A 12,578-nucleotide genomic window follows, 5' to 3' on the forward strand; every position below is an offset into this window, starting at 1 on the left:
GCACAGTCAACTGTGGTTGGTTGGCTGGTTGGTTGATTGATTGATTGATAGATTGGTCGGAGGAGGGTCAGTTGGTTGGTTTGTGTCCTAGTGTGTGTTTAGAGAGAGAGAGAGAGAGAGAGGGTGGAGAGACAGAGGAGAGAGAGCATGGCTGCTGAGAAAGAGAAAGAGAGAGAGAGGTGGGTGTGAGAGGGGGGCGGGGGGGGTGTGTGGGCGGTCGGTAGGGGGGTGTTTAATCCTCGTCCCCTCCTCCGTACATGTCGGCAAGCTTCTTGAAGCGGGGGCCCCAGTCGTTGAGGTAGTCGTAGTCCTGGTCCCCCGTGCTAGACGAGTTGAGGGAGCTGACGGAGCCGGCCGTGGAGCCGCTGCCCTCGTAGTCGAACACCAGGAGGGAGTCGTAGGGCGGGGCCGTGGGGTCGTTGTCCGCCGCCCTCAGACCCTGGAGGGACACGCCACAGAGAGAGGAGGGGAGAAGAGTTAACGCCCACAGGTCAACAGGGTTAGGTTAGGGCTAGGGTTCCAAATGCACATGTCAACAGGGTTAGGTTAGGGCTAGGGTTCCTAACCACAGGCCAATAGGTTTAGGGTCAGGGTTCCTAACCACAGGCCAATAGGGTTAGGTTAGGTTAGGGTTAGGGTTAGGGTCCTTAACCCACAGGCCAATAGGTTAGGCTAACAGTATCATACAGTCAGGCAACACAGAGGACATCATCTGCAGTACAGGGAGAGTTTCAGCATCCGTTGGTTTACACTAAGCTAACCGGGCAGGGAAGGATAGTACTGTATGCTTGTTTGTCAGAATGTTTGTTGGAGCAACATTTGTCAGCAGACGTGGATCTCAGCCATGTTTGGTTGGTCGGTGGCGCATAGAATGCATGGTTCTGATCAGATATGTGAGATTTTATAGTTGAATGGTCCCCAAATAGATCGCTCTTCTAGTGGAATGTTTTCCCGAAAACTCTGCTGTGTTCTCTCGGGTTCTGAGTAACTGAGTGAAGTCATTGACAGGGTTCTTCAACTCCTAAGAGGATACAGTGGGCAACAGAGTCACCGTGGGTTTGGATGTTCGTGTTTTGCCAGATTGCTGGAGCGAGATCAGGTGTGTGTTTGTGTTTGTGTGTGTGTGTGTGTGTGTGTGTGTGTGTGTGTGTGTGTGTGTGTGTGTGTGTGAAGCCAAGATACGTAGATCAAAGCTGAACAGCTGCCAACACCTCTCAAGTGTGAACGTGCTGTCATGAGCCTGTCAATCAAACCCTTCTTCCGTGAGTGTTTAAAGAGCGGGGTTAGTTGTGTGCGTGTGAATGCATCCATGATAACAGCTGTCAGGTAAAAAAACACCAACATCCTCACTGCCAGAAACTCAACTCATTGAAGCTTGTGACTGTTATTCAAAAATTCATGCACCACTTACACTCACTGAACACTTTATTAGGAACACCTGCACACCGTCTCATTCATTCAGGTGGTGTAATGGTGTGGGGAATGTTTTCTTGACACATTTTGGGCCCGCTAATACCAATCAATCATAGGCTTGCCATAGCCTATTTGAGTACTGTTGCTGACCATGTGCATCCCACAATGTACCCATCTTCTAATGGCTACTTCCAGCAGGATAATGCACCATGTCACAAAGCGAAAGTCGTCTCAAACTGGTTTCATGAACATGACAATGAGTTTAGTGTTCTTTAGTGGCCTTCCCAATCACTGGATCTGAATCCAATAGAACACCTTCGAGATGATGGTAGAACAGGAGATTCAAAGCTTGAAAGTGCACACCTCAGAAATCTGAAGGAAATTCGTGATGCAATCATGTCATCGTGGACCAGAATCTTAAAGGAATGTTTCCAACATCTTGTGGAATCAATGCCACGAAGAACTGATGCTGTTTTGAGAGCAAAGTGAGATCAGTGCTCCTGATAAAGTGTTCGGTGAGTGAAAATAGAGGCAGCCCCTCCAGCTGCTGCTACATTTTGACTGACTCCTAAAGACCACTTCATCCCCACTACCCCCCTGTACAGCTTCTCTACTGTAAATACATTCAAAAAGGAAGGAGAAAAAAAAAGGAAGTTATTCTTCCTTCTTCTAGCATTACGACTGCCAATGGCCCCAGGCCCTAGCATAGATTATTTTTTATTTTTATTTTTTTTCTTGCGATGATGATGGATCGATAACGCACTTACTTAGACAAATGTATTTGTTGTAAGTCGTTTTGGATAAAGGCATCTGCTAAATGTAAAACATTTCATAAATGTAAGGTAAGCTCATGAATGACTGTTATTAATATACTATATATGCCATTTAGCTGACGCTTTTATCCACAACAACTTAAAATGAGTGCATACATTTTCAGTATATATGGTCCCGGCAGGAAACGAACCCACAACCGTGCAAGCGTTGTTAGCTCCATGCTCTACCAACTGAGCCACAGAGGACCAGTGGTGTATTACGGGTGTGTGCTGTTTCCCCTGGTGTCCCCCCCCCTACCTCGTTGATGAAGTCCCCTATGTCTCCAGGGTGGGGGATCACTGGTCGGATGGGGTACTGGGACTCAGGGATGATGGGGCGCTCGTCCACCCGCCGTACGCCCGGGGGCTTGGTGATGATGTGTTCCAGGGAGTCAGGCTGCTGCAGCTGGCTCAGGTCATAGTCCTGCATGGGAGGAGAGGGGGAGGGAGAGGGAGAGAGGGAGGGAGAGGGAGAGAGGGAGGGAGAGGGAGAGGGAGAGGGAGAGGGGGAGGGAGAGGGAGAGGGAGAGGGAGAGGGAGAGGGAGAGGGAGAGGGGGAGGGGGAGGGAGAGGGAGAGGGGGAGGGACAGAGGGAGAGAGAGAGGGAGAGAGAGAGGCAGAGGGAGAGGGAGAGGGAGAGGGAGAGGGAGAGGGAGAGGGAGAGGGGGAGGGAGAGGGGGAGGGACAGAGGGAGAGAGAGAGGGACAGAGGGAGAGAGAGAGGGAGAGGGAGAGGGAGAGGGGGCAGTGAAGATCACAGGTGTTCATAAGTTTATGCAAACCTGTGCGTGTGCGTGCATGTGTGTGTGTGTGTGCGCATGTGTGTGTGTGTGTGCGTGTGTGTGTGTGTGTGTGTGTGTTTGTGTGTGCGTGTGCTCTCACCTGGTCCTCCTCTCCTCCTCCCTCCTCGTCGTATTTGAGGATGTTGTCCCTGACGTCGTCCTCCGGGTCGATCAGCAGCTGCTTGGTCTGCCTCTCCTTCTCTCTGCGCTTCATCCACACCACGAACAGCAGCACCATACCTGCAACACACAACCACACAGCTTTAACATACACCCCATTGTAACCCATGGTTAAAACTACAATACCCACTGGTTACCTAATTCCACAGCACACCTATAACATCCGGGTCGCGAGTTGTTTACTTGGTCTCTCCCTCTCTACCTGTGAGCTGGCTGGTGTGTTTGGCGTGGTGACTATGGCGGTGTTTATGACTAATAGAACAGAGATTCAAAGGTCAGTCACCAGCATGAGACTGTATTCTAGAGCAGTTCTGGGCCACAGGCCCAGTACTCTAAAGCCATACTAGACCAGTTCCTGGCCTTTTGTGTTTCCTTTTCCACCTTTGTGTCTCTAAGAGAAAGTGGGGGTCAATCCCCCCCCCTAACCTCTTCATCACAGCTAGCCCTTCCTCATCACAGATGCGGACAGGACATGCCTGTGGTTGGCTTGAGCCCTACCTGAGGGGGTGACTGTGACCTCTGTATAAAAACAGTCTCCTCTGTTAAGACACTTTCTTGAGGACGTTTGACTGTCATGAGACATACACAAATAATATATATATATATACAGTACCAGTCAAAAGTTTGGACACACCTCATTCAATGTTTTTCCTTTTATTATTTTCTACATACTGCTACTAGCACTACTGCTACCTTTGCACACCCCCCTGGTCACTGTGGACACTCACACCCTTCGCACGACATGTTGACATACTTATCTTTGTACATACCATATTTTTTTGCACATATCTGTATAAACCTCATTTTTGATATTAGTCTCTAATGAATACGTCTGTATACCCCATACGGTACATAGCTACCTTCGGTGACCCCTGTGAGTAAAAAAACAATTCTATCTTTGCACTCTATAACATTTCAGGACCCTCCTTTCATGACTTTTCCTAGATATGTGCGTTCTACCACCCAGTATCCTTACATTTTCAAAATCACTTCAGGATAAGATAGTATGTTTTCTGTGTAGGAGGCAGGCTAAAAAAAGAAGCGCCCTCTAGTGATCTCTGTGTGAAAATAGCAGATTTACATTCTAAAAAGGGGGTCTATTTGACCCCCAAGGCGGCTCTACTAGTAGGTAAAATAGGCACGGCTGTTGTAGTGTTAAATAAAGTAATGCAATGAACCGCCAACCACCACACATTCTCAGCCAGACAGACACAGTCTTCTATGGTAACCCACAGAACAGAACAGAACACCATAACGACCCGTGGGTCACACATATCTGAGGGGCCATTCTGAGGCCATTCATTTATAATACAACCTATACCATATGTTATTGTCTAAAGCCTGCTATAAATATTTGATGAATAATGTCCCAAACTGCAGCGATGTGTGAGAGAGATGGGAACCGTAAGCCTTTTCAGCATCTGGTGTGCCGGTTGAATATTCCATGTTCTATTCCATAGAGATCTGATCTATGGCACCTTGGAAAGTAGGAGAGATAGCTTCGAGGGGGGAGAAGAAGTACAGTACAAGCAAGATATCTCTGTTCCCACTCTCTTTGGGAGCAGGGGGAACATGATTGGGTGTTAATAATTAATTGTTAGCTCAGAGCGAATCAGAATGTAGGGTCAGATCAGTTCGGGAGGGAAGAAACAGTAGAACAGCGCCTGACTGGGAGGCGACACCTGGACTGCTTCAACGATAGGCTGTGTGTGTGTATGTGCGTGCGCGTGAGTATCAATGGAGACACCTGTTTCCCCCCCTACTGTTTCCCCTGAGATGTCTACTACCCCCTTGTACTTGTACTGTCTATCAAGCACTATTAAAAAAAAACCTTCTTCTCCTAGCACGACGACTGCCAATGGCCTCTGGCCTGACCTAGATTACTTTTCCTGCTACGCCTGGTTAATTGATGATTCACTTACTTAGTCAAATGTATTGATTGTAAGTAACTTGTACATCAAATGTCATGTAAATGTAAAATCAGACCCCAGGCCCATTGTAATGGAGGGGACGGAATGAGTTAAGGTATCAACATTACAATGAGCCCGTCCTCTAACTTCTACCTCCACCAGCCTCCCCAGGTGTGTGTGTGCATGTGCCTGTGTGTGTGTGTGTGTGTGTGTGTGTGTGTGTGTGAGAAAAATGTCTTTAATACAACAATCATGATATGATGTTCACTGAAGACTGTATGAATAACAAGAATGCTATGTGATTAAAACTGCAGGTGGCAGATAAAGAGCCACTTTCACTCCCTTCTCTCCAAGGCTAAAGTGAAATAACGACGCTCTGTCTTATCTGTACCCACGTGATGTCGTGCAAAGAACTGAATGTTGTAACTAGACGACGAACCGACCACAGAGAGAGGTGGGCTTTGTACTTTGAAACCCTATGTTGACTGTGCTAGAGACCCCTCTTGCAAGATTTAAAAAAAAAAAAACACTCTGAAATGATCGATAAAGCTTCAGCCTCCTTTGGTTATTATTAATCCACTTAACAGTGTGTCTATGATGTGTCACTGATACTCACAGAGCAGTATGATAATACAGATGAGGATGGCTATGATGGCCCCGGTCCCCAGGCCAGCGGCGGCCACGGCTCCTAAGGTGGTGCAGTCTCCGTTGGCGTCGCACGGACACACCTTCACCTTGATGATGGACCTGTTAGAGAGGGGGGGGTTCCCTGAGTCGGACACCACCACCGGCACCTCGTACACCCCCGGCTCTAGATACACCTGGTAGCGCAAAGTCAGACGGGCATAATCCCCTGGGGAAGGGAAAGAGAGAGAGAGAGAGAGAGGGAGGGAAGGGGGGAGAGGAGAGAGAGAGAGAGAGAGAGAGAGAGAGGGAGGGAAGGGGGGAGAGGAGAGAGAGAGAGGGAGGGAAGGGGGGAGAGGAGAGAGAGAGAGAGAGGGAGGGAAGGGGGGAGAGGAGAGAGAGAGAGAGAGGGAGGGAAGGGGGGAGAGGAGAGAGAGAGAAAAAAAAGAGAGAGAGAGAGGGAAGGAGAGAAAGAGAGAGAGAGAGAGGGACGGAAGGGGGGAGAGGAGAGAGAGAGAAAGAAAAGAGAGAGAGAGAGAGGGAAGGAGAGAGAGGAGAGAAAAAGAGAGAGAGAGAGAGAGAGGGAGGGAAGGGGGGACAGGAGAGAGAGAGGAAGCAAAAAAAAGAGAGAGAGAGAGAGAGCAGATACAAGTTATCATCAACGAGCATAAGACCAAGGAAATGCAAAATGCAAACATAACCCTACAATAGTTTCTAGTTCTGGTAACAGTTTGACTACGTTGAAACTGATCCAGAGACTTCCGGTGGCGCGCGAACAGAGATGGCAGCCTGATAACAGAGCTCCGGTGTCAGCCTTAAATTACCCCTAATTCAAGATATTTTATGCACTCGAATTGATATATATCAACGTAATGATGGAGGGGGACAAATATAAGAGAAAGGGTACTGGGGTTCGAAAGCCATCTGAGAGAATAACTGAGAAAGACGGAGCAGCTAGCAACAGAGCTAACGTTACCCCGACGGAACAAGATGGAGGCTTGAGAGAGAACGAAACGCTGGACTCGATTCGTAAAGTGGTGAGCGAAGTCGTGAATGCGGGTATGACAACTTGGCAAGCTGAATTGAAAAAGGACTTTTCCGAATTCCTCATGGATTTCCGAGAGGACATTAAGAAACAAATGGATGAACTCACGACAGGAGTGAACCAGCAAATCCAAGACGTGATAGGCCGAGTGGAGGGGGCGGAGGAGCGCGTGGGGCAGATGGAGGACGGTGTGGCTGAAATGGAGCGGTGGGACATTGGTGTCAAGGATGCCCTCACCCAGTTACTTGGTAATCAGCGGGCGTTGCAAGATAAAGTGTCTGACTTGGAAGGGAGGTCTAGACGCAACAACATCAGGATCTACGGCATCCCAGAGGACTCGGAGGGTACCTCCGTAGCAGCGTTTGTTGAAAAACTGATAAAGTCAGAATTGGGAGGTGATCTTGACTGTGACCTGGGGATAGAGCGTGCCCACCGTGCCTTGGCGCCCAGACCACCCGGAGGAGCTCCACCGCGATCCATGGTCATCAAGTTCCTCCAGTTTACAGTGAAAGAAAAGGTCCTCTATACCGCCTGGAAAAAGCAACCCACTTACCAAAACAAACGTGTTTTTTTCGACCATGATTATGCGACGGACGTGCAGAACAAAAGGATGGAATATATACCCATCAAGAAGGCGCTTAAGGAGAGGGGAATACGCTTCCAGACCCCGCTGGCTAGAATGCGTGTCTTTTTTGATACAGGCACCGTCATGTATAACAGCGCGACACAAGCAGCAGAGGACCTGCGGAGACGGGGATTCATCTTGGACGGAGCTGTTCGCGGGACCAAGGACAAGGGCATAACGGAGGAAACGCTGACTCGACTTCTACCGTGGGAAACAACCGAGCCCCGGAGGGGTGGAGCCCAGAACCAACATCAGCAGCAAGTCCGGGAGAGATTGAAGCAGTTTCGTCGGGGCGATGTGGATTCTACAGCAGATAATGAGTGAGTGATTCACTTCAGCCCAGAGACTCTTATTATTATTTTTTCAAGATGTTAACATAGGCTGACACCGACAGTTCATAGACAGTCACTAGACTCTTTTTTTTCCTTCAGCCTATTCGGTCATTGACCAAGAGCCACATCTTTTTAATTTTTTATTTTTGCAACAGAGGGGCCCCACTTAGTGGCCAGCACCCCTCATTACCAAAGGTGATATGTCACCTTTTCCTTCGGAAGTCCAGTTCAGTGTTCAGTACTATTTTTGTGTATTTCATTGTTCATTGTTCATTTTTCAGTACTATGTTTGTGTATTTCATTTACAACTGTTTACTGTAGCGACTGGGAAGCTTTTCATGTACATGATGGAAATATCACATGTTATAACCTAAATGCAAGATATAAGAATAGTTTCTTTTAACGTTAATGGTTTACTTAACCCGATAAAAAGAAGGAAGATCCTAACAAAATTAAAGAAAGATAGAATACAAATAGCATACCTACAGGAATCCCACCTTACCAATACAGAGCATGCCAAATTGAATAAACTGGGTTTTAAATATGTATATTCATCCTCATACGAACCAGGTCATAGGAGGGGTGTAGCCATACTGTTATCAAATACAGTGACCTATGAACACATATCAGAGTTTAAAGATAAAGATGGTAGGTTTATAATGATAATAGGGAAAATAGAGGGAACCCTAGTGAGTTTACTGAATGTATATGCTCCTCCTGGTAGTGACTGGACGTTTTATAGACAGATATTTGATTTAATGGCCACAAAATCTCAGGGAATCTTAATCTGTGGGGGGGACTTTAATGTTCGTTTAAACCCAAGATTGGATGCATCTAGCGGTAATCCAGAGTCAAAACCTATAAGTAGGAAGATAAAAGCATTAATGAAGGAAATGGGAATCATAGATGTTTGGAGAGAATTGTATCCATCCAGCCGGGACTACACCCACTACTCCTCCCCCCATGCCGTATACTCAAGGATAGATTATTTTTAAATTTACAATAGAGACCTACATAGAATAAGTCAATGTGACATAGGACCGATTGCCCTCTCTGATCATAGCCCTATTTACATGTCTGTGTGTCTCAATAGAAAGCCAAGGTCTACAATATGGAGGCTGAATTCAAGTATCCTGAATAACCCAGAGACAAGGGAGGCCATGAAGACTGAAATTAGAACATATCTTGAAATAAACGATAACGGGGAAGTGGCTCCGAATATGCTCTGGGATGCACTTAAAGCAGTAATGAGGGGTAACATCATCGCCACTACTTCACTTATAAAAAAACTTAGAGGACAAAGACTGCATGACCTGGAAATTAAATTAAAACATCTACAAAGACAACACAGTAACAATTTGGATAACAGGGTAAAACAAGAAATGAAAGACATAAGGAACGAGATAAATGAAATAGGCAATCAGGACATACAAAAAAAACTATTATTTACAAAACAAAGATACTATGAAGTAGGTGGGAAATCATTGAAACTCTTATCATATAGACTAAGAAAACAACAAGCAGATAATGCAATCTATAAAATAAGGAACCCCGAATCCGGAGCGATAGAATGTAAGCTAGACAAAATTCAACAGAGTTTCGAAAAGTTCTATAAAACACTATATTCCCAACCACAAGTGGACAACAACCTACAGATTGAGTCATTCCTAGCCTCTCTTGATTTACCCTCTGTCACTAATGAACAAAATAAAGACTTGGTAGCCGAAATAACAATAGAGGAATTACAATCAGCAATTTCGAGATTGAAGGCAAACAAATCCCCGGGTTCAGATGGTTTCACTGCTGAATGGTACAGATCATTTAGAGAACAATTAGCTCCAACATTACTGAAGGCATTTAATTGGGTACTACAGAAAAGGGAAATTCCACCCTCGTGGAGGGAAGCAATAATTTCAGTCATACCGAAGGAAGGGAAAGACAAACTAGATTGTAATAGCTATCGCCCTATCAGTGTTCTCCAGCTCGATTATCGACTGTTTACATCAATACTATCCAGAAGAATAGATAGGATTCTACCTAAACTCATTCATTTAGATCAGACAGGATTCATTAGACAACGGCAAACACAAGACAACATTAGAAGGTCATTGCACATTATCAGACATATCACACAACACGGAATAGAGGCAGCTCTTGTAAGTTTGGACGCTGAGAAAGCTTTCGATTCAGTTAGTTGGACCTTTTTATACAAGGTACTATCGAGATTCGGCTTTCATGAGTCTATTATTGCAACTTTCCAAGCATTATATGATAGCCCATCCGCAAGGATCAAAATTAATGGTGCCCTATCGGGATCCTTCACTCTGGAACGTGGAACCAGGCAGGGATGTCCCGCTTCCCCACTCCTATTCAGCCTTTTTATTGAGCCTTTGAGCCAATGGATAAGGCAAAATGTTGAAATTAAGGGAATAGACATGGCAGCTGGTGAGCATAAACTTGGTCTTTTTGCGGATGACGTCCTGGTATATCTAACACAGCCCACACAGACAATCCCAAAATTGATGGGTTTATTAAAGGAATATGGGACACTTTCAGGTTACAAACTAAATATTCAGAAGACCCAGGTACTAACACTTAACTATGACCCACCCAACGATATTAGAGGGAAATATAACCTGAAATGGGATGCAGATTCAATCAAATACCTAGGTGTTAACCTGCCAAAAGATGTCTCAAAATTATCTGATCTTAATTATGGCCCTTTGAATGTAAAACTAAAATCAGATGTACTACGGTGGAGTCTCATTCCCTTCTTGAGTTTGAGCTCTAGGGTGGAGTCTGTTAAGATGAACATCCTACCAAGGTTACTGTATTTATTCCAGACTCTTCCAGTGGAGATACCTGCTAAGCAATTTATAGAATGGGACAAATTAATATCTAGATATTTATGGCAAGGGAAAAAACCCAGAATCAGATACAAAACTCTACAGTTAAGAAAAGAAAACGGGGGATTTGGCCTTCCTTGTTTACGAGAATACTATTGCGCAGCTCAATTAAGGCCTGTAGTGTGTTGGTGTACTCCATCATACTCTGCAAGATGGAAGGAAATTGAGAGTGCAATGACAGAAGGGGTTCAAATAGCAGCGATAGTTGCAGATAGTGAATTAATAAACAACATGACAAATAAAAATAATCCCTGGATTAACGTGGCTTTGAAGATTTGGCAGGAGACAGTAAAACTGTGTGGTATAAAGGACTCACTTAAAATGCTAAGATGGTGTGCATATGACACAGACTTCCCTCCAAACAAAACAGATGCTAGATTTAAAGTCTGGGTTGGAAAAGGCCTTTCGAACTATTTAACTTTTGTCCACAAGGGGGCATTCCATAGCTTTGAATCGCTACAGAGAAAACATGGTTTGGAACAAAATGATTTCTATAGGTATCTCCAGGTCCGACACCATTTCAATCAGAATTTAGGGGGAGTATCAGAAGAGGGGGTAACAGGAATTATGGAAGTATTTACATCAGCAAGCAAATCATTGATATGCAACAAGGTGGTATCTAGACTATACAATGGCTTCCGCCAGATCAATCTCAAAACAGTCAATACAATATATATTAAAGAGAAATGGGAGAAAGAGGGTAATTTTACTATTTCTGGGGAGGATTGGGACAGATTATGTAAACTACAATGGGAAACGACATGCTCAAATACGTGGCGAGAATTTAGTTGGAAAAACCTTACAAGGTTTTTTATCACCCCCCTACAAAAACGACATCAGGGGACGGGTGTAGCGTGTTGGAGATCCTGTGGACTGAATGAAGCCAATCACTACCATGTATTCTGGGAATGCCCAAATCTAGTCCCATTTTGGCGGGAGATACACAATAATCTGGAAGCTATTTTTGAAATTAACATCCCCTTCAAATGTGACACCTTATACCTGGGAAACATCTCATTCGAAAATTGGGACAATAACGACAGAAAATTGATATTGATACTTCTGGTAGCAAGTAAAAAGGCTATCACAAGAAAATGGTTAAAGCCAGACGTACCCACAGTGGATGAATGGATAGATATAATTCATGATATATATGTAATGGAAAAGATGTCATACTCCCTTAGAATTCAGGTAGAAAAATTCTATCGGATCTGGACGAAATGGACTGGATATGTTAAACCTGTAAGGTCAGATTTCTGTTGAATTGTTAAAAGAACATGAGAGGGTGATGTAATTGTGTTTATTTTCTTGAATCATTTTCTATTCTAATCTATCATATGTAAGATGAAAGCTCCCAAAGTTCACTCGCTATTGTTTTTCTTTTTTCTTTGTTTGTTTTTGTTTTCGTTTTGTCTTGTCCTTACTTTACTTAATATAAAAAAAGAAAAAAAGACTTTGGTCATAGGAACTGAGTTGATTGTGATATGTTGAATGTAATGACGATTGTTGTAACCAATGACCATTGACAATAAAAAGAAAATTTCAAAAAAAAAAAGAAACTGATCCAGAATGTTCTGCGTTCTACAGTAGATTCTGTGTGGGGATATCACCGAGCGCTTCTTCTCATGGCGCACGTCACAACGCTGATCTGATCAGTTTTTTTTCCCTCCTTAACTGCTCCTCACCGCTGAGGCGCGACACGGTCCAGTTGCGCCGGACGTTGGCGGGGAAGGAGGGCAGCTCGAAGACGAAGGGGCCCACGTTGGGGTCGATGTCGGCGTCCACGGCGGTGATGTTGACCCCGTTGGTGTTCCTGGAGGTCCGCTCGCAGATCTGGGACTCGCGGGGCACCAGGGCCGGGGCGTTGTCGTTCACGTCGATCAGAGTGATCTGCAGCGTCCCTGTACCGCTGGCCTGAGGGTGGCCTGAGAGGTGGAGGGAGGGGGGGGT

The 12,578-nt window shown here is 45.2% G+C and overlaps 1 pseudogene across 1 annotated transcript in view; it reads right to left on the minus strand.

Moving 5' to 3' along the window:
• Nucleotides 1–232: 232 nt before the first annotated feature.
• The window catches only part of LOC308160348 (cadherin-4-like), a 254,557-nt pseudogene continuing 242,211 nt past the window's right edge, over nt 233–12,578 (minus strand). The window contains exons 11-15 of the transcript in view: nt 12,314–12,553; nt 5,713–5,949; nt 3,107–3,246; nt 2,485–2,649; nt 233–439 (exon numbers count right to left, since the gene is read on the minus strand). The product of the transcript in view is annotated as a cadherin-4-like (transcript). The remainder of the gene's footprint in view (nt 440–2,484; nt 2,650–3,106; nt 3,247–5,712; nt 5,950–12,313; nt 12,554–12,578) is intronic.

The sequence above is a fragment of the Nansenia antarctica genome (assembly GCF_963989245.1).
Source record: "Nansenia antarctica genome assembly, chromosome: 6".
Taxonomy (NCBI): domain Eukaryota; kingdom Metazoa; phylum Chordata; class Actinopteri; order Argentiniformes; family Microstomatidae; genus Nansenia; species Nansenia antarctica.